Genomic DNA, 27,368 nt, shown 5'->3' with positions numbered 1-27,368 from the left:
CTCCTATGTTTCTGAGCGAGCGTTGCCTTTATAGTAAACTCATTTGGTGCTTTGCATATATCTTGCTTAGTGTGAAAAACACTTCTCTGTTATGTCTGCTATATCTGTTTTCATGAACATAATGAGCAAGGAATATTTAAATATATACTGTTATTTGCAATTGAGATTGCTCTAATAAAGACCCGAAGTTTACAAAGGCTACATGAGGTAACGTGGGGAAGGGAGCAGCATTAAGCACTAATTTATCTGGAGGATCCAGATATGCACAATAGATATCCGTATCAGTCCTGGCATCCTTGGGAGAACAGTAATCTCTCCAGCGTGCTCAGACCTGGAGGAGGGATTCTAAAGCACCAGCACCAGCAATGGAGAAAATCTGCATGCTGCCCTCATAGCAATGTAATTATTAATAGGAACAAACCTGTATAATAACAATGCAAAGAGAGTGAAAGCACTTAGGTGCTTGCTGTGGAAAGATTAACTGGTGTACTTTGCACTAACACATAGCTGCATGTATGAAATATAGTTCTTGTATTCCAGTTCTTTCTTACCCCTGTGTTCCTGTCACCTCAGACAAGCCTTTTTCTCTCTGTGGCAATAGGCAGGTGGTGGTATGGGGATGCAGCATCTGTGCATCCTATGCATGGACTGCTTTCTTCACTGCATGCCTGGAGAGTGAGAAAAAAGCTAATGCTGTTGGTGATATGCTTCTGGTAGGTCCTGCCAGTGACAGGAGGATAAGAAAATAAAGGCTAGTGGAGAAAAGGGTGCCTGTATCCATGTGGTCAAAATGCTTGTGACCATGTGTGTTGTGGCTTGGTGCGGTTTTAGAAGAAGTGACCGTACTAAAATTTCCTGCCTTGAAGTCAGTTCTTTTAATTTCTCCGTGTCTTCCCGTTTATTCTGTGTATTGAGGTCCCATTGAAAGTCTGTTGAAGCCAGTGGGAGTAGGTGGGTTTTGAAGCGGGTCCTGCACCGCTGCCTGAGTTTCTTTCCCCCCCGGTGTTCTCTGATGACACCGGCTGCTGTGCTGGTTTCTTCTTTTGCTGGATTCGGGTGGGCTGGCGTGGGCTGGCTTGCCGGCAGAGTGCTGACTCAGCGCCTCAGCGCAGGGTCTCCCTTTGCCATCTCCTGCACCTCTGAGAGCCAGAGGGGAGATTTGATACAGCTACAGAGACACTGTCGTGTCCTAAATTTATGTCCTGAGGCTTAAAGCATTTTTAGTCAGTGTGGGGCTGCTGGTGGCTGTTTGAGTCACAAAGGATGCCATGAGGGAACCCAATAAATTGGTTTCTCAACTCGTTGAAAACAAAAGAGAGTTCCAGAGTTAGTGTAAAACCCTTCAGAGTTCATTATTTGGTAAAAATTTCCTTTTGAAAGAACAATCTGTATATTCCAGTTAATTTATACAGTTGCTGTAGAACCCTAAATACTTGTAAAACACAATTAGTAGTATTTAACTTACACTCAAATGTTACTGTATAAAGTGGAAAGAACATAATGTTATTTCAGTTTCTCCTGTTTAAATTTCTCCATTTTTTGCTAGCATTGAAACTAGACTACAGAGTTTTCCTTCCTTCTTTCTTTCCTTTCTTATTTATTTATTTATTGTCTCTTGGCAGTGGGAAGATTATATCCTAGCAAAAAACAACCTATCGATGTATTAAGAAAAATTGAGATAATTTTTGGTGGAAACCTTATATTTAGGTAAAGATCTATCTGTGCTTTTGCATAACTGACATTTTAAACGTTTTTTTTATAGAAGCAGTGAAAAGTCTGTGGACTTCACCATGCAAAGGCTTGTGCACATGACTGATTTTGCACACACGTATAGTCTCGTGAGCATGCACGCGTGCGTAAGGCCCTCTGGGGTCCTGGTGTTTATTCTGGGCTGTGAAGCTGAGGTGCTGTGGGCCTACACTTGTAAGTATGTGCCAGACAAGGGCTGAAATATGCAGAAGGATGTTTGTGAAATACAGTTTTCTAGCAGCTACTAGCATAATATTTGTAAAAGCAATTGTAATTAGTGTTTCAAAGCTGTTCTGTCCCTCTTTCCTTGAGAACACTTTCAGCTATGTTTTTTCAAAGTTTGTCTTACTTGCGTTGGGGATGGGTTTGGCTCAAGATCTTTTGTTCTACGCAAACTGAGTGCGATTTTCTTTTAACCACGTAATGAAGAATAGGTAGTGATTGCTTGCCAAACAATTTTTCCCTTCAGAGATTCCAAACAAATTTAGGAAAGAACAAAGCCAGTATTTCTCGTGTTTAACTTCTTGAGAATCATCTTGGTTTTTGGCATGTTAAAAAGGAAAGTGCGTCACAAGTCAAGTTGGCGCTTTCTAATACCATCAGTAATACTGATTTCCATGTCATTAACTGTAATTGACACTACTTCAATCTTTCTCTCACCACAGATTTCTTTAATTAAAAGAATTGAAGCTCTTTTCATTTATTTCTTCATTCTCTTCAGCTGTGTTCTTCCAGTCCTGCAAGAACAGGTTCCTGTCCCCTGTGAGGAAAAAGATAGGAAGAGCAGCTTAAAGACCTTCATGTAGCAGCTGCCACAGTGTTCAAGGAGATATCCTTGGAAGGAGGAAGCTTTTTTTGTTGGAATCAAACCAGCAAAATGCCACTTTTGCCCAACACTTGGAGGCAAGTAGTAGCATGGGAAGAGAGTATGGCTGCACCAAGGCCCTGTTTATTGGTATTGTTTTAAAAGAAATACCTTCTCGTTTCTTCTTTCTCCACGTATAAATCAGGATATGAAAACACGTTGTTCGTGTAGCCTCAAAGCTGCTGCTACCTATAATTTTCCTTCTTTCCACTTGAGCTCTTTCATCTGAAGTGATTTGTTCTAAGACTTAAGTAGTTGTGATATTCAAGACTTGAGAAGCAATCATGGTGTAAAATACAGTCACAGGGGAGGAGGAAAGTTATTTGTTGCTCAGTTTTTTTCTTTTCAGAGACCCTTTTCTTTGATGAAGGTAACTGATGAAGAAGCAGAAAACGTAACTAGGCTGAAAGCATGTGGCAGCCAGCAACGGATGAGGGTAGCAGGAGCCTTTATTCACCATGGTCCTACATTTTATGTTGTGTGATCAATAGAAAAGGAAATGGTCTGGGTTTTGTGACCTGCATTGTTCCCTGCTAGTGGTAAACAAAGAACACTCTCTGTGTGTATATATATATATATATATGTTTGTTGTTGTTGTTGTTGTTGTTGATGTTAAAAGTCAAGAGTCTCAGGTATTCTGTCTTATGAAGATCTCCTTTAAAGACCAGGGAAATGCAGTGGAAGATTTCTCAGACCCAAGGGGTGGGCATAACTGATAATTAAATGCTGTTGCTACCTTTTCCTGTCAAACATCTCTTCAGACTGCTTGATGTGCATTTAAATTTGAAAAAGTTGCACAATTCCCAAACTGAAGTTTTAAAATCCCTCTTTATTCTCTTGCTCAGGAAGTTTCTGTCTGAGTCATGTCTCCTGATGATTTCCTCTGTATGTCAAGACCATGGGTGGGGCCACCTAAATACAGGTGTTTCTTGCTGTCTTAGATGTCTTATCTGTGGCACTCACATGGAGCTGGTAAATATGATGAGACCTACAGCAAACAGTGTCCTGGAGCATGTGCTGGAGACCAGTGATGCTCTAGATGGACCCCTTCCCTAGATTCACTGGGTAAAGATACACACAGAAAGGGAAAAACCAAACATGAAGGTTCTTTGTAGCCCTTGCAGTGCAGCTGCTCGGCAGGCTCGTACCCGCCTCACACAGACTAATGGCTACAAAGCCACAGCCAAGATGCAGTTTCTTTTTTTTTTTTTTTTTTTTTTCCTTCCTTGGACTTCATTCTTTGCAAGTCAGCACCAAGATAAGTTTCTCTATAAAAGTTGTTCCTGATTGCCCTTGGGTTCTACAGAAGCCAGGGCTGCCGCACCTCTGTTTTTTTTTCAAGTCTGGCCAATGCCACAGATACCAACATGCCTGTTAAAAGCAGTTTTTTGGAGTGGATTTTGAAGCACTCTATTCTTGCTGCAGTGATTTTATTTATTTATTTATTTTTCCAATTTGGGATTATAGCTCTAAGGAGAAAATGAGTGCATAGGACCGGTATCTGAATATGACGTCTTGACTATCTCTCTGTTCTTCAGCCATCACAGGGTAGGAAGAAAAGGAAACTTTTCTTTCTCACACCTTCATCTGGTGTGAGAACTTGTATAAAGAACAGCCATGCCTGGAGTAACCCTAGTGCAGGCTTGCTGAAGCTGTGTGTGCTAGAGATGGAGGCAGTTCTACAATCTTGTAGTACCTCGAGATCAAAAGAAAAGCTGGTAACCCCAGGGGAATCTTTCATATACCTGCATGTGTGCACATGCAAAGTTGATTTTAGTCATATTTTGTCAACAAAAAGTATTGTTTGTTGTCTGTCTCAAATATACTGGTTAAAAAGCCAAGCTTATACAACACTGGTTTGCTAATAATTGAAAATAACCTTTCACTTCAAGAGCTTCCTCCGCGAATAGTAATATTTCATACAGAAGCATTATGTAATAGACATTTTGTCGCCTTTGCAGTCCTGCACAGAGGAACACATTGTTAAGCTGATGTCATTTGGATTGTTCAGGACAAATTTGTCCACTAAACCAATGCAAACGTCAATGAATGATTTAAAAAAAAGTCCATGTTGCATGTTGGTACATAGTGCTTTGTGTACAGATTGTGGGAAGAGAAGAGAGGATAGGAATTATTTTGGCCTGACAGTCTCTGCATTAAAACTTGAGAGAGAAGTGTGAAAGGTAGTGCTCTAACTTGCTTTGTTTTCAAGCACCACTATGGTTACAAACACTTTCCACATGCATTAGCAATTGCCTTCATCAAGGATGCACAGAGGAACCAGACTTCACGCTTAATCCAACTGGTGTTTAACAATACAAACTGAGAAGTCTGCATACAGGGTTCCTCTCAGTGGCTGGCATCCAGAGACTTTCATGCACTTGCTTTCTGTCTAATTAAATTAAGAAATAAAGCCTAAACTACCTAGCTTAGAAGAGGAACTGACAAAAGGGAAATGAAACTTCATGCACTTAGTTTTTTAAAGTAGCATTTGCTATTTTATAGCTAATACTAAATTTCTTCACCATTTTACCTGGTTGGCATTGTTAGCAGAGAGTAAGAGAAGACTGGCTTTATAGTTTTGCTCCTCTCCTTTCCTATCCCTTTGACAGCAGATCTGTTGGCTCTTGTAAGCAAGGGAGTGGAGGAATGCAGATACACAAATGCTTGTTGGTGCTGCAGAAATTGTGATTTTGATCAGTGCTGGTGCCCTGATGGAAGGTGGGTAGGAAAGTGTCTAACAGGAGAGTAATGAGAGAAGAGTGGTTCTTGGAAGGAAGAGTGGACTGAGAATGAGACAGAATTGTACTACTAATAAATCAGGAAAATGAAAAATGCAGTGGTTTGGACAAGACTCTATTTCCAGTGGTTAAAACTTGTGGTTATGCGTTGCTTATTTTTAGTGTAATTTGATTTAGGATGTACCTAGATAGAAAGGTGAATTTAAGAGTGTCTTTATTAGCATCAATCAGCTTAGCTGAATCAGATTTTAAAGATAGAAACTGCTGGAGCCAGAGTAGCAGGAGAACAAAAATAGTAAAACATAGTAAAGCCAGGAAATAAAACCATGAGAGGCATGCAAAAATACAAAAGAAAATATTAACAGTGTGGCAAAGGAAAGGAGATAACAAAATTATTGAGGTAAGTGTGAGTAAATAGGAAAGAATCTTAAAGCATGAAGTTGTATGTGCTGTTCTGCATGTGGAAAGTGTATGAATTCTGTTTGTTTGCCTGAGGGAGTGTCGTCTCCGGAAGCAGGACTTCCACGCTCCCAGCTGAATGGGCAAGTTCTTCCACTTTATCATCAGCTTGGAAGCGTGCTGCAAAGTAACGTGGACCCCTGTGAGGACATCTGTATTCATTACAGCAAATTTAATGGGCACCTATAAACTTACGGGTTGAATTGGTGCAAGCCTGGCTTTGGGTGAATAGCTCCGCAGCTGCGTGATTTGCGTTGTAAAATCACAGTGTGTCCACGTGTGCAGCGGCACAGAGCAGCCGGTCACAACCGGTGCGGCTGGTCCGTGCGGGAAGCGCAGAGTGCTGCTCCTCCGCTCGCTGGCTTGCGAATGAAGAGAGGATGACGGCCCCCTGTGCTCTGATAGCCATGTTAAGGCTTCTTCAGCATCTGGTCGTTGACCTGCTTGCTGTCTGAACTTGTAAGATCTTAGATCTGGCTTGCTAGCTGCTAAAGAATGTAATATCAGAGCTACTAGCAGCAGCCCCCTCTCTTATTGCCTGTGGATCAAACAACAGGTTACCCACAGCACTGGGAAATGTTGGCTGCTTGCTCAGCAAGGTTTGATTTGTTAATGTCTTGGTTATGTTCCTGCCTTCTGTGACAGAGAAGAGGAAGCAGGGAGAAGTTTTCACGCAGCCTCTGGCTCATGGAGAAGGGAAGAAGGGGTGGTCACAAGGAGAAAGAGGGAATTACAGGGAGCTCCTGAAATAAAGGGGGTGTTGGGTGGCCCGTGAAAAGCTGCTGGGAGGCCGTGCTGGGACAATGATTTCTGCAGCGAGCAGCAGTGGGATCCCATGGGCTCCCACAGAGTAGGAGCAATGCCTAAGGTGCTTTCCAAAGGGTCTGTGGTTTCAAGAGCAGCTGGAGCAAATTTGGGCTCACTCTGCTGTTGAAAGGGGAAGCCCTGCCTGCGCCCCCGCCTCTGCCTGGCTGGGCACACACCAGGGACTGGGGGGAAGCTGCTCTCCTCAGCTGCAGGGTGGCCACAAATCGGCTTAGGCTGATTGCGAAACCTCACTCGGAGATAGCAACAAAATCTGGTATTTATCTGGCTGGGTTACATGCTGCTTTTGACAATACTTCTACAGTAGGTTACCGTGATCGTTTGAGGTTTTTCTTTTCTTGATGGCATGACATTTTTCCTGTGTGGTGATTTGTTGTTTTTCTTATACAGCAACAAGGGAGAAACATGGCATTTTAACCAAAGTGATTGCCAAATGTCTGCTGGTGTCTGGGTACTTGGAGATACATGTAGAACTGGGAATTATTCAGTTGTGCCAAAATTAAACGTCTAATGACTGGAACTGCTTCATTTACTTTACTAGCTGCTTTTTTTTTCCTCAAGATCTCTACTTCTTCCCCAAAACGTTGTCATTTCCCTCCTTCTCCTTTCTTTACAGAATTCATAATAACTTGCTCTGTAAGTGCATCATCTGATTTTTGTCACTCTGTTAATAATGATTATTTCCCTGTTAAATGCAACAGAAATAGTGTTTCCCTTAGTGGAAAACATGTTCGATTTAGTGACTGTACAAATGAAGGCAGCCACATGTAAGCTACAATATACAGGACGTGGCATTTGGAGGTTGCATGTGTTATGCCTGAAGTGCCAAGGGCCTGGTTGTGATTCAGATAAAATTGGCAGTGGGTGATGCCAACACCCCAGTATAAATGGGGTGTAAATCTTTCCCTATGCTGAAGGAGCCTGAAAGAAAAGAGAAAGGATTAAAGGGAATGAGTGCCAGACGGGTCTAGGTTATAAGAGAAGTGGTACATGTGCTCCTTATTTAATCTCCTTCATACCCACTGTCCCACGTATTGACTCTATAACAGAGTGGGTATGTAATCTTGTATCAGAACAGATGTTTCTGTAAGTAAGGCGTTGCTTTGTTTTAATAAATTGAGGTTGTCATTTAGAAATGGGAGGGAGAGCTGAGGCAAGAAGTATAAAGACAGAATTCTTCAAATGGGATTTGGAACAAAATCCAGGAGAATTTCTGTGGCAAAAACTGCAGGGAAGATTCCTTCACTGGTCTTGGCTCTGCCCAGGTGTCTACTTATGTCCTGGTATGATTTATATGAGAATTTTTGCTTTAGTATCTTCTCAACAACAAAATCTTATGAGTGTGTTTTTTCATTTGTTTCCTTCTGCCTCTCCCGTAGGTATGTTCCAAGTCCTTTGCTCAGTCTGTATTGGGAAGAGGAAGGGTGGTGGTGATGAACCTCAGTAGTCTTCCAGATTGTGGTGGAGCTCTTGAAAACAAGCTGTCGTGTTCTTCCGTGCCTTACCAAGTGTGGTGGTGTTTGGCTTCTTGGCACCTTTCCTTAAAGGCTGATGCATTTTCAAAAAATGCAGCCCTCCTACTTTTGAGGTGGGAACTGCCTTTGCCTTCTGTTTTCAAAAACTGTTTGCCTTTGGGGTGGCTGCTGAGGAGGGGTTGGAGGGCATGGCGAGCTCTGCTTAGGTCCTTCTTACGTAGGTCTCTGACCTCATGAAAAAAGGTTACAAAAACAGCCAAGGTGATCAGCCCTGTGGCTGTTGAGAGTGTTTTCTGTCAGAGCTCACATGCAATCCAAAGGTCTGTTCTGAAACCTGCTTGCAACAGACCTTTGTCAGAGCATTTTTCCTCCATGTATTTAAAAAAACATCCGTCCCTGCAATCTCCAGTTCTGGTGATGTATGCTGCAAAGGGATTTAGTTCTCCCGAGACCACTTGACCACCCCAAACCCTTTGGAGGAGGAAATTCTTTAAGATGTGTACTTTATTTTTGCATATTTGGCAGTGTGTTCCCCATCTCCTTATTCTGGGTCTCTACCGCTAAGAAGAAACCTGGAACAGCAGGTTCATGCTGACCTTTAAAATGCTGTCAGCGGGAAGCATGACACGGGGTGTGTTCCTGTGGCCTTCTGAGTGCCAGCAGGTGCCAAACCCGAAAAGACTTCACAAAATACATTAATAGAGGGGTGTGTGTGTGTGGTTTGCACCCCGGCAGCACTGTGCGGTGGTCGGAAGGGCTTGGGCATGCAGCAGGGCTGCCTGGGGGCAGGAGAAGGGCAGCACGGCCCGGCTGCTGCACACACAGCCTGTGGAGTTGTGCCTGTTGCTAGGGGACTCACTCTGGTTAGGAAGCGGCATTGGTCTTACATAGCGGCTTTCTCAGTGTTTGTTGATTGGAGCCAATTACTGTAAAATACTTGATTTATAACGAGGCGTACTTAATAAGCACCAAACTAAAATAAATACTTGTGAATTACCTGCTGAGTCTGCCTGCTCATTTTGCTGAATTATTGCTTTCCATCCGTGGGCTCTGCTTTGCGCTGAAGCCTCTGAGTCGCTGCAGGCAAAGGCAGCTGTGCTGGGGTGTTGGCTGGTGGAAGTGTGGGGCTAAAGAAAGAGAAGGGGAAATCCTGTTTGTTCTCCATTTTGTTGATCCTGTGGATAGAGCTGTTTTCCAGGCATGTCACTGACTCAAGGTGGGCTGCTTGCCCAGTGTACTTCTGTAACACAGCAGTTAGGTGTGATCGAGGTGGCTGTGTGGAGCACAGGTGGTGCTTTCAGCTGCCTTGTTGTTGGGCTCTTGCCTGACTTTTGCTGTGGTGTGGGAAAGCAGCAGCGCAGGAACAGCAGCATGCTTGGTGAAGTTTGAGTGGGCCAATATATTTCAGAAAATGGGGGAAAAGGAACATCACTAGTTTGAGGGACGTCTGCGTTTCAGGAGTAGGATACTCATTTGGAGTATTTAAAAAATTATTAAAATAAGGGTGTGCTCAACCTTCCTCAGAGATCAGGCGCTGGTGGCAAAACGATGACTAACGTTCCGCTTCCATGTCGCAGAGTGGCATTTCTCTGACACTGCGCTAACGTCAACACTTTATTTGGCCACTTTGATTCACAGCAGTTTGTTTTTACACAGGAAGTGTCTGTCGTGCTTGTCAAAATGAGAAAGTGACCATCAGCGCCTGTCTTGGTGTCATTGTCACCGGAGCCTCCTGGAGCCAGCGCTCAGCCCAGCTGCAGCCGGAGGAGGAGGGAGGAGAAGCACAGCCTGATCAGGTACCGAGCTGGGAATGCAAAAAGTTGTCTGATGCCAAGTTGAAGTGAAGCTGTGAATGATCGTTAGTTATAAAAATAGAATTCTGTTCATTAAAAAGTCTTGCTAACATGTGTGATATGATGATGGCCCACTAATGACAACCACATCATCTGTGTGCCTGGCATGTTATATGCTTGAGTTCTGTAGTACATCTGAGGTAAACACAAACAAGTGCGACTTTGTGTTTTCTGTGTATTTGATGTACACATCTAATTTGCAGTACAGCTCAGTATGTGTTTGCCGATACCTGTATCCAGGCTCCACGTGAGTTGGAAAGAGTGGACGAGAAATACTCTTAATGAATGTTTGAACGTTGAAGAGTAATTTGATGTCTTGAAGGACAGTTTTTCCTCACTTTTGTTCTTTGTTCTAATAGGGATATAACTGCCAGCTTTCGAGGACCAGAATGTTATGCAGCAGCATAGAGCACGGAAAGGTAGCAGACTGATGGGTTTTAAGATAAAACCGTCAGCTTGCTAGCTATGTTTTTATTTGCTGAGATTCCCATAACTGTTCCTGGTAACTAGTATTTAGTCTTGCATTCACATCTTTCAAACAGTCATATTTAAGAAGACTTAGTTTGTCTTGTTGTATAGAGTCAGAAGTTCAAGCTTTTGCTTTATTGCATTCAATTTTTTTCTTACGTAACTAATTTTCAGCTTATGTGGAACTCCTGCTTCAAGGACTATGTTCTGAAAAGACTTTGCATATTTTTATGCACCTTAGAGATTCCGTAAGAGCCAGGCTAATACTTGATGTGTACTCATGCAATGCTTGGGATGGCAGTGGCTTGCAATTCACTTTCAGAGGGAAGTGTTCTTTGAAGAGGCACAATGTTTGTTTACCTCAAGGGATGCTTTCTCTTCAGAAATACCAGCATCTGTCCCTTAGACTGTCTCAATTTATTAGTTACATTTTGATGTTATTTTTAATTTATTGACCCATATGGAAACAGTGGGGTTTTGTTTAGATGGTCTATTAAGAAAACTATTCCTAATGTTCTAGGGGTAATTTCCAGCTCCGTCTGATTATATCTTCCCTTGTGTGGTTAGAAAAAAAGGAAGTCCTTTTCTAGCACACATTTGGAATTTTTCACTTTTTTTTTTGTCTTGGGAAATAAAAATCAGCATTTATTTGATTCAATAACCAGCTTCCTGCTTCCCAAGGAAGAGATAGTGGCTCAATGGCCAGCAAACATCCCTCCTGTGGAGATTCATTCTTGGGGGTTAGAGGAGAGCTAGCAGCTACTAGTAAAATAGCTGCATAGCAGGATGAAGAGGGATTATTGAAGCATTACTAGGAAATTCATGGCTGTGTGCAAGACCTTATGTACTCCACAGACAAGCTGACCTAAATTCTGCAGCCAGGCCTTACTGGTTTCTGCGTTGATGTGATGTGGCAGGCTGGATAACCTACAGCAGATCTGGGTTTAAAAAAAGGGGGACAGAGAAGGTTTATATTTGAGTAGAAACAGACAAAGCAGTCTTTGTACTGAATCTGTCTTAAACTTTTTTTGTTGTTTTTCTAACCCACACTTCTCTACTCTTAATATTCAGGACTTTTCATGTAGTCAGGATAAGTCTGCATTATAAGGATGCTCGTTAGGAAGAGTGAAGAGGTTGTTTACTCCTGGATGGGGAACTATCTGGATGATTTTACCCATAAGAGGCTTTTACACTTGGTTTGTAGTTGTGAGGTAGGTTTTGGCAAAGAAATGGTGATCTGTATTTTAGTTGTACAGCAGTTAAACCCAACTGACACTTAATTGTCTCTTGGGGGAGAAATAGGGTTAGTATCTACCTGACATAAATTGAATTGCTTGCACTTATATTTTCAGGCAGCCTGTTTGTGAAGATTATACCTTATCCAGAAAACATGACACGAAAGTCCAAATAGAAAACAAAATGCCACGTCTGTCAAAGCAAAGCTGGTCAGTCTGACCTGTGTGCAGAAGTACTGCTGTTACTTCTTGTAGTAGGATTGTGACTTTGCAGTTTAGTTTCTGCTGGCACAAACCCGGTGTGATGGCAGTTACTGCTTCCTCTGTTTTTCTGCAGACGTAAGCTAGACTGATGCAGTGCTCTCCTTCGCCTCACTCCTCCTGCCTGCACACTTCCATTACCCAACCTCGCCGTGTCCTCCTGACCTGCCCCTATGGCTGCCAAAGGAATTTTTCTGCTGGTGCTGCTTAAACCAGGTCCTATGAAAGGAACAGTTTATGCAGGGAGAAAAATTTTGCAGCCACCAGAAGGGCTTCTGCAATAAGGTTTTTGCTGGCATAGCTGGGAAGCAAGGAAAAAAAGTATCTCAGCTGATACAGCTAAATCAGCAAAACATTAAAGTGTGGCTAGGGGCTTTTCTGTGCCAGTGTTCTGGCCTGGTTACTGTGATGGAGTGTGTATGTGTGTGTGTGTGTGTGTGTATATATATATATATATATAAATACGTTTGTGTCTGGAAAGCCCTTTTGTGGAAGCTTTAAGCTATTTTGAATTTTTTTTCAGAGGAATTTCTGTAGCTGCAGGGGAAACAGTGAAATCCTCAATCATAGCTGGTTTATTTTGGATCACATTTCACTGATTTGCTCTTGATTTGTTTTAAGAACAACTTGTTTGTATAACCTATTTGTTTACTATATGCACATAATAAGCGTCAATGCTCACCTTCTTCTTGAAGTAGGAATGAAGGGACCCAAGGAAGGGTGTTTTGCTTGGATAATTTCTTTCCCAGCATTTTGGCATGTAACTCCTCTGTGAGGTGTGAGACAGCATTCATGCTCCAGAGCTAGGCAAATCTGAACAAATCTATTTGCTATGCATCAGCTCCCTCCATGAGTAAATTATAAAAATGTATTGATACCAGACTTAATGTTTGGAGGTAACCTGAGTCACCTTGCTCAGGTCTGCTCATGGAGTGAGTGCCGGGTGTAGCTCGCAACCATGGTCACTTGTATTTTGTGTTTTTGAGCTGTGTGAGCTTGTTGCAGAGGGTGAGAGCGTGAGTAGCTTGCTTATGAAACTAAAATCAATTTTAGACAAAATCAGAATCACTTTTTGGCAACAGTTACCAAAGGGCAGACAAAGATGGATGTCCTGAGGAGCTGTGTCTTTCGAAGTGTCCCTCAGCCTCGCGGGCAGTGTGTGCTGGTTCCACACATATTGCAAATGGCAGATTATCCTGCATGTTTTCCTGCAGATCAACTTCTAACTAAATACTGAGTTACGCTCCCGCCATGTTGTAGGGGCTTCCCGTGGGTCTGCCCTCTCACACATGGAGTTATATGGACGCTGGTAGCGGCCCTGCCTGCTGTGGTGCTGGCAGCGAGGGCCTGGGGGAGGACAGGGCTGCCCTGTGCAGGTCATGGCCGGTTCTAGCTGGCTCCAGCCAACTTGAGGGACTGGCCGTGTGCCCAGTGGCACTGGGGACACCCTGCAGGGACACTGACTGCCCAGGCAGCACTGCGAGCCAGGACCAGGTACGGCCAGGGGACTGGAGGACAAGGGCTGTTTCCCCCACCTGTGTGTGTGTTTCAATACCAGAAACAGTAATGACAAGTTTATTAATTGACAAATGAAGTAAATTGATTTAAATTCCTCCCCAAACCAATCAACTGGATTTTGCTTGCAACAATATTATTGCCAAGGCTGCCTCAAGGCAGAAGTAGATGTTTTCTTAGCTATAGGTGTCATTTTGATGATGTCTTTGCAATGAAAGGGACTCCTGTATGACTGACTCCCATGTTACAGTTTTCGTGTCAGGTTATCTTTTCCTTCTTCCTGTCCTCCCAGCAGAATTTTCAGTGTTAACGTTAGATACAGAAACTGGAAAATAGCCCTACTTTTTTTCCCCCCCACACACTATTTTTTCTCCCATATTTCTTTGCCTGGGTGGGAGCTGTGTCTGTCTGTGGGAGCAGAAGCTGGTCCCCGCAGCCATGTCTGTGAGTGGAGCTGCTCAGAGCCTGGCGGCTGGTGATACCAACTGCAGCACCGGGTAGGAGACAGGGCTCAGGTGTTTGTCAGCAAACCCGCTGTAACAGAGAAAAACCTGAGCTGGCTCAAAACACCGCACTGCTGTCTTCGGTGAAGTAATGTCATGTTGCGTGTTGTTTTCATGTGTGTAGACCTGTTTCCTACTGGTTGTGTACCAAACTCAGTAGGCTGCAGTAATCTTAGGGATGTGTTTTAACACAGCGTGGTGGTGTTTTGAAATATTTACCTCTTCTCCATTCTTGACTGGAATCTCAGGAGGTGTGTTTTGGATAGATCAGAAGAGATTCTCAACAGGTAGTCACTCCCTCAAGGTTCATCCCTGTCTTCAGTAAGTGATGCTCTCTTGAGTAAGGGAACACAGTATCACAGTATCACAGTATCACAGTATGTTTGGGATTGGAAGGGACCTCAAAAGATCATCTAGTCCAATCCCCCTGCTGGAGCAGGAACACCTAGGTGAGGTCGCACAGGAACATGTCCAGGCGGGTTTTGAACGTCTCCAGAGAAGGAGACTCCACAACCTCCCTGGGCAGCCTGTTCCAGTGCTCTGTCACCCTCACTGAGAAGAAGTTTCTTCTCAAATTTAAGTGGAACCTCTTGTGTTCCAGCTTGATCCCATTACCCCTTGTCTTATCATTGTTTGCCACTGAGAAGAGTCTGGCTCCATCCTCATGGCACTCACCCTTTATATATTTATAAACATTAATAAGGTCCCCCCTTAGTCTCCTCTTCTCCAAACTAAAGAGACCCAGCTCCCTCAGCCTTTCTTCATAAGGGAGGTGCTCCACTCCCTTAATCATCTTCGTTGCCCTACGCTGGACCCTCTCCAGCAGTTCCCTGTCCTTCTTGAACTGAGGGGCCCAGAAGAGAGGTGCCCGAGGATTGGAGGAAAGCAAATGTCACTCCAGTCTTCAAAAAGGGCAAGAAGGAGGACCCGGGTAATTATAGACCGGTCAGCCTCACCTCTGTCCCTGGGAAAGTAATGGAACAGCTTGTCCTTGGTGCCATCTCAAGGCATATCAAGGATAAGAGGGTTATTAGGGGCAGTCAGCATGGCTTTACCAAGGGTAGGTCATGCTTGACCAACCTCATAGCCTTTTATGAGAATGTAACAAGGTGGATGGATGGTGGCAGAGCGGTGGATGTTGTCTACCTTGACTTCAGTAAAGCCTTTGACACAGTCTCCCACAGCATCCTCACAGCTAAGTTGAGGAGGTGTGGTCTAGACAATAGAGTAGTGAGGTGGGTTGCAAACTGGCTTAGGGAGAGAAGCCAGAGAGTGGTAGTCAATGGTGCGGAGTCTAGTTGGAGGCCAGTATCTAGTGGAGTGCCCCAAGGGTCAGTGCTGGGGCCAATATTATTCAATATATTCATTAACGACTTGGACGAGGGAATTGAGTGTACTATCAGCAAGTTTGCTGATGACACCAAGCTAGGAGGAGTGGCTGACACGCCGGAGGGCTGTGCTGCCATCCAGCGGGACCTGGACAGGCTGGAGAGCTGGGCAGGGAATAACCTGATGAAATTTAACAAGGACAAGTGTAGAGTCCTGCATCTGGGCAGGAACAACCCCAGGTTCCAGTATAGGTTGGGAGATTACATATTAGAGAGCAGTGTAGGGGAAAGGGACCTGGGGGTCCTGGTGGACAACAGGATGACCATGAGCCAGCACTGTGCCCTTGTGACACCATCACAGTGTGCTTGTTCCCTCGGAGCCTGGCTGTGAACACTGGAGTAGGAAATCAGAATGGTGACGTTCAGCATCAAAGGGTAAGGTATGCCTGTCCTTGTGTCCGTACCTGATTTAGTTTCACAGGGAGCTAAAATGCTTCTGACAACTGAGAAACTACAGAAGGGATTGGGCTGGGAAAAAGTTGGCCTTTCCAAGACCAGGTTTACCTTGCGTAGATGGGCCTAACATGTTGTCTAGTAATGCTATATTTGCGTCTCTTGATGGTGAAAAAGGACATACCCTAAGAAGCTGACGGCATTATTTCCTGGTGCCTCTGACAGTAAAGATGGGGGGTAGAGAGAGATTTGCAAGGGAAGACTGAACAAACAGTTCTTTGTTGTTCAATTATTTTAGTGCTGCTGTGGTTTAGCTGTAATATTGTGTTACTCTGTCCACAGATTTTTACAGGCCTCTTTTACTAAAAAAAAAAATAAATAAATAATGCAGTACTCTAGCTTTTATTATTTCAAGTGCTAGAGATTGCTTGCAATTATAACATTCCACTGCCTCTGGTGACTGAGTATATAAAATCCTGGATTTTGTTGCTGAGCAATAAACTCCCAATTTTTTCACTTATCTGGCTTTGCATTTAACGAAATAGCTCTTGCTCAGTGTATTGGAAGCTGTGGAAAAGTCTTCTATGCATAATTAGAGTTGATTGAATGAATAAAGCATCAATCTCTTTCCCATTCCCTTAGCTCTTGTGTTCTGCAGGAACTGGGGGAAAAAATGTGATTTTTTTTTTTTTGCTCATAGACTTAGTCTGCTACCTTTTGAAATAAAATGTTTTTCCAAGCAGTCTGCAAAACCATTTTTATAGGCAGTTCAAAGAATTATGTAAGGAACTTAATGGTTATTAACATTACTGTTGTTTGAAGCATTAGGGGAAAAATAAAGTTCCATGAAAAGAAATTGTGTTAAAAAGGAAAAACCCAGACAGTCCCCCCTCCACACCCTTGTTTTGCTTTAAAGTCATGCAGTAGTTAAGGAGAACACTGCCCAGGTTTGGTTTTTTTTTGGTTTTTATTTTCAATCTTTTCTATGGAGGAAGCACTGTGGTTTGGAGCTTTAGAGGCAAAGCCCAACCATTGCCACCACCTCTTCCCCTCCCCCCCAGAAAAAAACCCAGATTGTTGCTTGCACCAGAACTATAGTCTGGGATCTGTCTGCAGTTTGCAGCTGGATGTGGCCGTCCCTAGGCCTTGCCTTTTGGGCAGGTTGTGCTGTGTGGTGACCCTGGCTCGCTGCCTCCCATGACACTGAGGTGGGATGTTGGTGGTGCTGCTGGGGCAGTGGACATTTCTGTGGTATGGGGAGGGCAGCGGAAATAGGGGTGTTGCATGATACCAAACTGGGCGGAAGAGCTGACACACCAGAAGGCTGTGCTGCCATTCAGTGAGACCTGGACAGGCTGCATGACTGGGCAGAGAACCTGATGAAGTTCAACAAGGGCAAGTGTAGGGTCCTGCACCTGAGGAGGAATAACCCCAGGCACCAGTACATGTTAGGGGTGGACCTGCTGGAAAGTAGCGTTGCAGAGAAAGACCTGGGAGTTCTGGTCAACAACAGGTTGACCATGAATCAACAATGTGCCCTTTTAGCCAAAAAGGCCAGCGGTATCCTGGTGTGCATTAAGAAGAGTGCAACCAGCAGGTTGAGGGAGGTTATCCTCCCCTTCTGCCCTGCTGAGGCTGCATCTGGAGTACTGCATCCAGTTCTGGGCTCCCCAGTTTAAAAAGGATAAGGAATTACTGGAGAGAGTCCAGTGGTGGGCTACGAAAATGATTAGGGGCCTAGAGCACCTTTCTTGTGAGGAGAGATTGAGAGAGCTGGGTCTGTTCAGCCTGGAGAGGAGAAAGGCTGAGAGGTGATCTCATCAATGTTTATAAATATCTCAAGGGTGGGTGTCAAGAGGATGGGACCAGATTCTTTTCAGTGGTGCACGGTAGGATGAGGGGCAATGGTCATAGACTGAAACATAGGAGATTCTGTCTAAACATGAGGAGAAACTTCTTTACTTTGGGGGTGCCAGAGCACTGGAACAGGGTGCCCAGAGAGGTTGTGGAATTTCCTTCTTTGGAGACATTCAGTACCTACCTGGACACATTCCTGTGCAATTTACTCTAGGTGCACCTGCTTCAGCAGGTGGGTTGGACTGCATGATATCCAGAGGTCCCTTCCAACCCCAACCATTCTGTGATTTTTCTTCAGATGCAAGAGGCAATGGGCTATGATAGAGCTAGACAGCCCCATGTCAAGTTCCCACCTTTTGGTTGATGAGTAATGCTTGTTTTTTCCCCAAGTCTGTGAACTCCCTAGTTCCTGGACAGCAGCAGATTGGTGGTAACCTGCTGTCAAGATCCACAGCAATGCCAGTATTTCCTTTTCAGCTGAGGGAATAGGATGGAAAGCTGTGGGGAAGCTCTGCAGGATGTGGATGAGTGTTTGGTAAGGCAGAAGTGGGGGGTGGTGGAGCAGGGAAGTATCAGGAGGGACAGCAGCACAGAGAAAAAAGTATGGGTAATGGTATGGGAATGTATCAGTCCACTCCTCCTCTGGATTGTGCGATCCTGGTATGTGTATTTAGACTGAGACAATCTGGGATAACTGGCTGTCAGCTCAGTAAAACAATCAGGTTGCCAAGAACTCCATCATCTTCTTAAGTGTAATTTCAGGTTTATGGCATATTTATCCATCTTTAATGCAATTAATTTAAGATATGCAAATGTGTTTTTTAGCACTCTGTAGTTTCCCTCCCTACAGCTCATGCAAACTTTTTTGTTTGATTTGATTTTGCACCCTTGCTCTGTCTCCACCAGGGTTCAGTCTGAAGACAACAACTGAGAAACTTTCTTTCACTAAAAAGGTATGTTTAGGTTGTAGAGGGTGGTGGGAAGATGAAAATTGGAGCTCTCATCCGTAAACGTTTACCAAAGCTTATTTCAACAGCCACTTCTGTCTTTGTTATAATAGCTGGGGCTATGCCAACCTAAAAAGCCCAAAACCTGTTTTGCTTTGACATTTAGCTAGATCCTTATACATAATCTCCTAATGAGGGATAGAGTTACTTCTATTTTCCTTGTATGTTGGATAGCACTTGAAAATATTGTTGGTAGAACTAGGGTTGTTTTTTTGCAGTGTCATTGAGTTTCTTTTGCTTGTGTGGGTTGCTCATGTAGCTGTATTAGTGGGAAGACAAGCACTTGAAATAGAAAAATATGATGAGGCAAGGGATGTTGAGTATTATGTATATATTCTGTACCTTGTGTGCTGAGGCCCTGACCTTCTTGAGACCTCTAGGTACTTCTGCAGTGTGTGTGTTTAGCAACGATAAACTGCAGTGTCTGGCAGAGGGATTCGGTGTGCAAGAACAACACCTGAAAAAACAACCTTTAATCCATTCCCTGAAATGAGCCTGTTTCAAGGTTTATGTTGTTTTGGGAGGGGTTGGACAGGGTCCTTCCATTCAGTGTATGCTGGCATGATATTCAGTGGCCACCACCTTGTTTTAATACATGTCAGCAAAGTAATGTTGATAGAACTGATTTATTTGACCTACTTTTTTACCTTGCATGTGTGCTATAGTAGTTCTTTGAGTATATCTATTTTTTCTTTCAGAAATAGTCAATATACCAGGAAAATCCCTAGTCACCAATAAGACCTGAAAACAACCAAAAAGAGAAGACCAGGAAGCCCCCAGATAGTCCTAAACAACAACAAAATGAGCTGTAGTGTGGTCAAGGAGAGAGCTGCTTGCAGCCAAGGGCATTTGCTAAGCAGGAGACAGGTTATCAAAACCCAACAGCTCTCTTTGATTTTTGAACGAGGACAAATGTAGTTGTGTTCTCCAAATAAATGCTTGGAGTCCATGTTACTTAGTGTTCCTTGTAATATTAAATGGCTGTTTCACAGCTTGTCACACAAGGCCTTGGAGCTTATTCATGGTTTTCTGGATAGTCTGATCACAGATGATAGAACTAGGCAGGTTAAAGGGTCATGGCATTTTAGAAAGAGATTATCTTAAAAATAACTCTGTGACCTTTCAGAGTTTGAGGTATCCCCAAGATAAGCTGTTTCTGATTGATCTGAGGCCAGATACATGACTGTTTCTAGCTTATTAAACGCACCAAACATGGATAGATGTGTATAGGGTTAAAAGGCTATGTGGATCAGCACTGGTTGAAAATGTTTTCTGAAGTATGAATGGGTTAAGCAGTCTCACTGATGTTTCTTGACACCTTTTTTGGAATATCATCTACCATATTAAGAGTATATTTATGGGATGGACTTGTTTTCATTCTGTACAACCGGAGGGCACATAAGGAATGTGCGTCTTGTTTTCAGAGCAGTCACAGACCAGTTCTCAGGAGCTGACTCACTGCTATTTTGTAAGCAGGGTTTGCCTTCCTTTCATGTGGTTCTGCATTGTTCCGTTCTCTAGTCCATGGCAATTTAATCTTGAGTCTGCTGGTGTCAGAAAGGCTGCTTCCGGGAGTGGTATCTTATCCCCATGTGCTTGGTGGGTGCTCGGCCTGATTTGCTAGTAGCAAATGTAAGGTTTGACTGTTTCCTTTCTTTCTAGTAGGGTCTTCATCAACTTATGGTACAGAGGCACTTTCCATGCAGCTGTTTAATATGATCATTAATAAACAATTATTTATCATTTGGTGGGGTGCTGTATTTAGTCTGTTACACTGTCTCACTTGTATGTGCTCATTTTCATTTTTTCCCACACAATATTTCAGACTTCCGTGAGCTTCAGATTAATTAACTTGTTCTACTTGTATTTTAACAGCTTTGCTATTGGGATGCTGTGGCAGGGTGGGACTGGGGAAAGTGGGCTGCTGGAATCAGAGGAAAGGCCATGGCTCGGTAGAACTAGAGCATTCAAGGTGCATGTTCTAGTATGTAGCACACCTTGAATTACGGAATTATGGCACTGGATTCCACTATTGACTTTCAAAATCACTTAAACTTACTCTCGCACCTTAGTAGCACTTTATTGATGGCAGGTCAGGTATTGCCCTGTGATAGTAATTTTTTATTGCTTTATTTGGATGAATTCATTTAGGTTTGTGGTTTGTGTGTGTTTTTTTGTTGTTCCTTGTTTGTTTGCTTTTTCTTTTCTGGCAGTTTAGGAGGAGGTAAGATGCCAGGAATCTTCAGCACTGTTGTAATTTTTGATAATAACTGTGCACCAATGTGTAAATCAAACTCTTCCAGTGGGTCTGCTACCTGTAATTCTTCTATAACTTTGTTAGGTTAAAGTTGGAAGGTCTGGTTGTTATAACTGATGTTTTTGCAAAACTTGTATGGCTGGAAAACTGACAAGAGTCATGTGAATTTCGTGTTACTTCGGTGTGATTAAAATCAAGGACAGCAGTGTGGGCTGCCACTAGAAATATTCCCAGGAAAACCATAGGGGAGAGAGAACCCAGCAGAGATTTTCTTTCTGTTCCACTGTAGGTCCAAGGCTGAATGTAGTAAAAGGGAAAAATGGGAACCATTCTCATGGAAGGGTGGAGTGATACCACTTTTCATGAGAGCAGCCAGGAGGCTGTGGAGAGGGGAGGAACAATAGGAAGCTTTTTGTTTCCTGGATGGAGTTTCACATTTGATGCTGATAAGTGGGCACGCGATAGAAGGCACAGGTATGGGGCTGGTGGAGAGCAGCACCTTTCCTGGGAGCTGCTGGACTTCAGCCTGGGTGTTCCTGCAGGAAACTCTCCCCTCCCCTTCTATCTCTGTCTGGTATGTTTTCCAAGCCTTGATGTGATCGCCTTGTTACTGCTGGCAAGAAGTCTCATGTGTGGGAGATATGCAAATGTGTTGTAATGTTCTGCTATAATTTTAGTGCAGGAAAAGAGCAAGCTCTATACGTAGGTATCGCCAACTAAGCTCCAGTCTTGCAGCTTAGTTTATTTAAAAGACCCGTTAACTCTGAAAAGAGGTGTACATGGCTGTGAGGTATAGGATCAAGTTCTTAATTTTGTGAGCTTAAAAAACAGCTCCTATCAAGCTATGCTTCCATAAAACTAAATTCCTTTATGGACAGTAGAAACTGTCTGAGTGCAAGAGAATTGGATTGTTTAATGGCATGATTAGTGACGATTTCTTATGATGTGAATTCTCCTGTTGGCTTGCAGCGCATACCATCACCAGAAGAATGTTGGCTTTGCTATGGATAACTGAGGTGGACTTTATATTCTCTCATTTCTCGTAGTGTAAAAATTCTAAATATTGTTTTGCCTTATGTTTTTTATTTGGTTGGGGGTTTTTTTTTTGGGGGGGGGGGGGTGGGTTTTTTGGTGGTTTTTCTCAGATTCAATGAGAACATAACCTTTTTGTGGGAGAGAAGAGTGAACCTACTGAAATCCTTTCTCCTGTGCAGGGTTACACGTTCCACTCAGGAGGGTCGTGTTCCAGGGGCATTGCAGCCTTCTCATAACAATTTAGACTTTGGTAAAGAAAGTGGATGAGTCATTGCAAGGATTTGATGGCTGAAAAGATTGATTTATAATTAAGTTTAAAACAATAAGCTTTTTCCTTTTGGTCCCAGCTTTCAGCCGTTCGAAAGATCATCAGATTCCCATGTGTAGTTTAGCGTTTGGGTACTATGAACATGTTTGTTTTGATGTCTTTCCCTGAATTGCAAATATTGCTTTTTCTTTGCTTTTGTTTACACATTATTTATAGAGACATAAATGTCAAATTTGGTTGGAGTCTTTTGAGGAGGTTATAGCACTTTGAAAGAGCCAAATGTTCCCATTATTTTGGTGTGGTAGGGTTAATTATACTTGCCTCATAACCTTTTTGAGTTGCACTGGTACACCAGGTGCTTCATGGGTAAATGTATGCCAGTTTTCTAGTGTTTGTATGCTCTTGCATACAGGTGCTTTTGCTTTTCCTCAATAGACGTTTGTCAGTCAATCCATATATTTCTACAAGTTTGTGTTTGAACTGGATGTCTAATAGGCAACTCTAGGGCTGTTGTGCCTTTTTGCTGGTGCAGCAGTAAAAGTGGAGAACGCTGCAGACTGTAGTGTGACCCTGAAGGGATAACTCAAAACTGGCCCTTGAATTCAGTTAAGTTAGCATAAATAATCTCCATTTGAGGAGTTTTTCAACTGTAGAAGGCCAGAGACAGGGGTCAATCAAAACCAATTCATGAAAGGCATGTAAGCTTCAGCAACCTTTTGAAATCGTCTAAGATGTCAATTCATACCCTCCGAGTGCTCCTGTCCAAGGCAGATCTTTGATACAAGGTAGGTCTTGTGGTTCTGATCCTATAAGAAGTAATAAATTGGGCTTTGGCTTTTTATTGATTAAAACCATGTGATGTGCAGTCCTGTGCATTTTTGGTACTGAATCTTGAATGTTTATTGCATGGTGAATATAGGTCAAGGCATTTGTTTGCTGACTGTGTACAAAAAGCCACTCTCCAACCGTACTTTTGTTTTTATTTATTTATAAGCATGAAGGGTGAATGAATATTAGTAATATTTTTAGCCTGGGCTGTTGCTTTCGTTCATAATTTAAACCTGAAATACTTCAGATTTTTAGTTCAATGGTCCCCATAGTCATTAAATCCTGAATAATGGCTAGTTTGTAGTATTCTGTTCAGGCTCCTCCTAAAAGGAGATGGTTGTCAGATATTTCTTACTGAGATGTAGCTACAGCGTTGTGGTGTTTGTGTTTGTGACATTGCGTTTTGTCAGATGTGTAGGGTGCTGCAGCTGAACCTTGTGCTTCTCAAGGCCTGAGTCTGTGAGGAGTTGTCTAAGTTTTCCAGCTTGCAGATGATGATACACTTTGGCCTACTTTAACCATGAACTTTCAGAAGTTAAGATTTAGTTGCACTGCTGCATAAATTCTTTATAACGTTTATCGTGTGGTGCAGAGTTACTGTGGGTAGTGGTTTTAGAGTGGAAAATGAGAGCGTGCAGGACGGCTTTGCAAGGATAGCACTGGAGTTAGGCTCCAGATAGTTTTGTAAAAAGGGGTTGTTTGACCTTTGTAATAAAAAAACTATTTGCTTTGGCATAAAATGTTGAAGGGGGAGGTTTTTTTTCCCTTTAGTTGGTGTTAAAAAGATTGAAAATAGGAAATGTGGGGTTGATGAGGAAATTTTAGCTGCAGGGAAGGATATGAAATTTTATTTATAGAACCAGACCCCCTTGAATGCTTGTTTTGCTTCTGTAAAACCTCCTTGGTAAAACCATGTGCAGGATTGAGTGGGTGTTCACCTGCTGGGTTGCAGGGAGCGGAGGATGGGGAAACAGTTTGCTCTTGAGGGGTGCAGGGGAGAAGTGGATGAGGTCATGGCTTCAAGGAGATAAAACTGGTTTGGTGGCAGTACGGGCAGGGGAATTTGACAAGAAGTGGTGGGGGAGAAGGATACATGTGACTGGGGTGATACTTTGCATCATGGAAGGAAGCAGCAGGGTCTGGAATTCGTGGTCTGACATTTTTGAATGTGTGAAGCAAGCCAAAGGAAGCTGGTGGGTGTTGGGACATGACTGATTTGCTCCAGTTTGTAGAGTAGGTGTGGACAGAAGGACGGCAAGAAATTGCTGGGCTCTGTTTTAACCTAAGAGGCAAAAAATTGTGCAACTGCCTGGGTCAGAAGGAAATGTCTCAAAGCACCCTGGCCTGCTCTAGGTCCTGGTATTTCAAGCCTGGCAGCGCAGTTGTATTCAGTTCACAACCCCAGTGCTGCTGCGCTCTGGACTCCTGCCATTGGAAACCTCCTAATGCAGAGAAGACCCTAGACAGAAGTAGCTGAAGCTACATTTGCTTTTCCTGTGGGATCACTGCAGAACCTCTGCACGGATGAGATAGCGGTCAGAGATGACCCGTGTTTCCTCCAGACCTTCATTCTTCCAGCTTGCAGACATGCCTGCAGAGGGAGATCTGTGGGTTGAGCAATGGTGCCGTAAGGGGATTCCGTGGCAGAATGGGTGGATCTAGCTGTTGAAAATTGCCCCAAGGAGCTGGGCTCCCCAGGGCCGCTAGCCTCCTGCTCTTGGTCCAGAGCCTGTAAAACAAAGAGTTAACATACACACTGCTGGTGCATTAAACTTTAGTAACCTTTGTAACAGTGTATCTCCTGCTAATTACTTCACTGTTGAGTAGGTGAGATTGGTTTGTTTGTGAGGTTTTTGTTTTGTTTTTAAACTGAACTGGAAGTAGTCCCTGTAGTCACATCAACTGAGAAATCCTCAGACAAAAAGCCTGCTTGGATTTTCTGACACTTGCCTTTATCCTAGTCTTGTGACAGTTCTTCCGTCATTCAGATTGACTTCTCTTGTATGTTCGGGTTACGCGGGGAGCAAAGCCTGTGTAACATGACTATCCATGAAAAGTAACGCTCTGTAATGTTCTTTCGGCTCTTCTAATGGGATAATTTTTCACCTGTACTTTGCAGTAATAGCAGTTGGCTACTAGTTAATAAATACAGTGCCCTGTGAAAATAATGGGTTATTAGGATTGCATGGGTTCCTATGGTGCGCTTAGTACTGCAGCTTTCACCAGCTAGCTGTGCCTCTGCTTGTGTGCACAGCGGAGTTGTTTACATGTCAGGAATATGCTCGAGGCAAGGAGAAAGGAACAGCTTTAATGTGATGCAGCTTAGATGCTCTGTGGGGGAGGCCTCAGAATTGTTCATAACAGGATCAAATGACAATCAATGTTTCAGGAAGAATAAAGTTACTGTTTATGAGAAAATCGAAGAATAATATATTACATGCTTTCCAGCCATCTTAAAGCCATCTATTTTTGATCCTGTCTAGGAAAATGTCCTTCTCCTGTGGTTCTTTTGAAGCCTGTAGAGTATCAGTGGTGCTTAGTTAGAAGCATCTATCTGGACCACTCCTGTTTGGCTCCAGCTGTTTCTCTGGGCTGCCTTCTGTAAGGAAACAAGTGAGATGCCAGCTTCTTTCAGCTCTTCCAGGAAAACCCCAGCGATCGTGTTGTTGAGGGTGCTGCTAGAACATTGTGACTGCTATTAAATTTGTTTTAAAGGCAGATCTGGGGATTTACTGGCTCCATAGCATAAAATAAAATTTAAAAAAATAGTTACTCTGACATCAAGCCATGAACATGAGAAAATGGCTTCTCTCTTATAGGAAGGTATAAAAGGAGAGGACGAAGAGGAAACAGCCAGAGAGGACTGGTGAAGAACACAGCTGAAAACCTCCTCTTCTCCCTCCAGAGCTATTTTTTGGCAGTGACAGAGAACTGTGGGATGAGCAAAGCTGATCTGTATCTGCAACAGGCCATAGCTCTGATCTGAAAATGTATCCCCAGGAAAAAATTATGACAACCTAGCTGGGGGTGGGGGGAGCATTTGAAGTCACTTATGCTCAGGTGATGGTTGGAATCTTACAGCATGGGGCTGTCACGTTGTGTTGCATTGTGCCCTGTGTGACAGCCGCCGGGGCAGCAGGCTGGGATGTGGGAAGAGCAGCTGGGGGATGCAGCTTGCAGAGAAAGGGAAGGGATGGGGGTGGAGGGGATTCTTGGAAAATTGTGTCAGAATAAGAGGCTTTTCAAACTAAGGCTAGGTGCCCCTTGGAAATGCTGCTATAAAACAAACCATAGAAATACACAAACAGTTTATTTACCAGAATTCAAGCTGTTCTGATTGAGTGGTTTCTTGCATTCTTCTTGGAATGGTTTGGTGCTGAACCAGCATCCCGATGTGTTGTGTTGTCTGGGCCTGTCTCCCAAGGGAGGCATTTTGCACAGTTATTCCCGAATAAATCCTGTGTGTGTGGTTCTGGAGTTAAGGTCTTGTCTTCACATGCCATTGAGAAATTATTTGAGTCAGCTGAAGGTGTGACTTTGAAGTTAATTGCTTCAACTGCTCTACATCTCTGATGCAGAATAATAGTCACTCTGATGCTGGAAAAGAGCATCTGAAGAAGGTGTCCAGCAGTTTAATCAATTTTTTAATTTGTATGATTTTTGTCTCTTAAGTAATCCAAAGAGCCTTATGCAGACAAAGCCTCAAACTGGATTATGTTATTTAGGCAGGCTGTTCTTAAGGATTTGGGAGGGTTTATGTGGACGCAGATATATTACTAGCCAGGAATAGCACTTGTATTTTAAAGTCACTCTGTACTTTTACATGAATTTAATACTCAAGCAACTCCTTCAGACTCTGCGAACCTTAAGCAGAAATTATGAGAGGAATCTGAACTGACTTTATTCTTTGGGATAGATCTTTGAAACGCTGTTATGGTGTCTCCAAGTTGTGATTAACTGTGTGATGACTGAGTGTTTCAGTAGAAACTTCTAGTTCACATATTTAATCTTCTATAATGAATGAACGGAACGGACTTCTAAGGTCGGTAAAGCTGCTGATTTCTTGTGAGATTTTCTAAGCTGGTGGGGAGGAGGATGAAGGAAGCTGAAAAGGAGTATGAGCCCTCTCAGCAAATCCCGGGCTTCCAACCCAAAATAAGATTTTTATTCCCCCCCCCTCCCCCTAATCCCAAACAAAGCTTTTTATTAGGTATGTGTGTGAAGCAGAGAACTTTGGCAAAATCTGGGTAGTAGGAAAAGGATGAATGTTTCAGTATTTGAGGCTTTGGGCAACCTGCATAGTTCTGTTTACCACAGACCTGAGGGGAGGGGACAGGAATCCAGCACAGGGAGTGTACGCTGGAGACAGAACTGTCTGTGCAGACT

At 43.3% G+C, this 27,368-nt stretch overlaps 1 protein-coding gene across 1 annotated transcript in view; it reads left to right on the top strand.

Annotated features, from left to right (window-relative positions):
* LRRC8D (leucine rich repeat containing 8 VRAC subunit D) overlaps window positions 1-27,368 on the top strand; it is a 53,972-nt gene that overhangs the window by 1,855 nt on the left and 24,749 nt on the right. Inside the window, exon 2 of the mRNA XM_082053314.1 lies at window positions 9,771-9,910. The gene's annotated coding sequence lies outside the window, so the exon portion shown is untranslated. The remainder of the gene's footprint in view (window positions 1-9,770; window positions 9,911-27,368) is intronic.

Source organism: Streptopelia decaocto (genome assembly GCF_964273445.1).
Source record: "Streptopelia decaocto genome assembly, chromosome: 5".
NCBI lineage: Eukaryota > Metazoa > Chordata > Aves > Columbiformes > Columbidae > Streptopelia > Streptopelia decaocto.
Note: the sequence above shows the minus strand (reverse complement) of the source record. Positions and strands in the feature narration are given on the sequence as shown.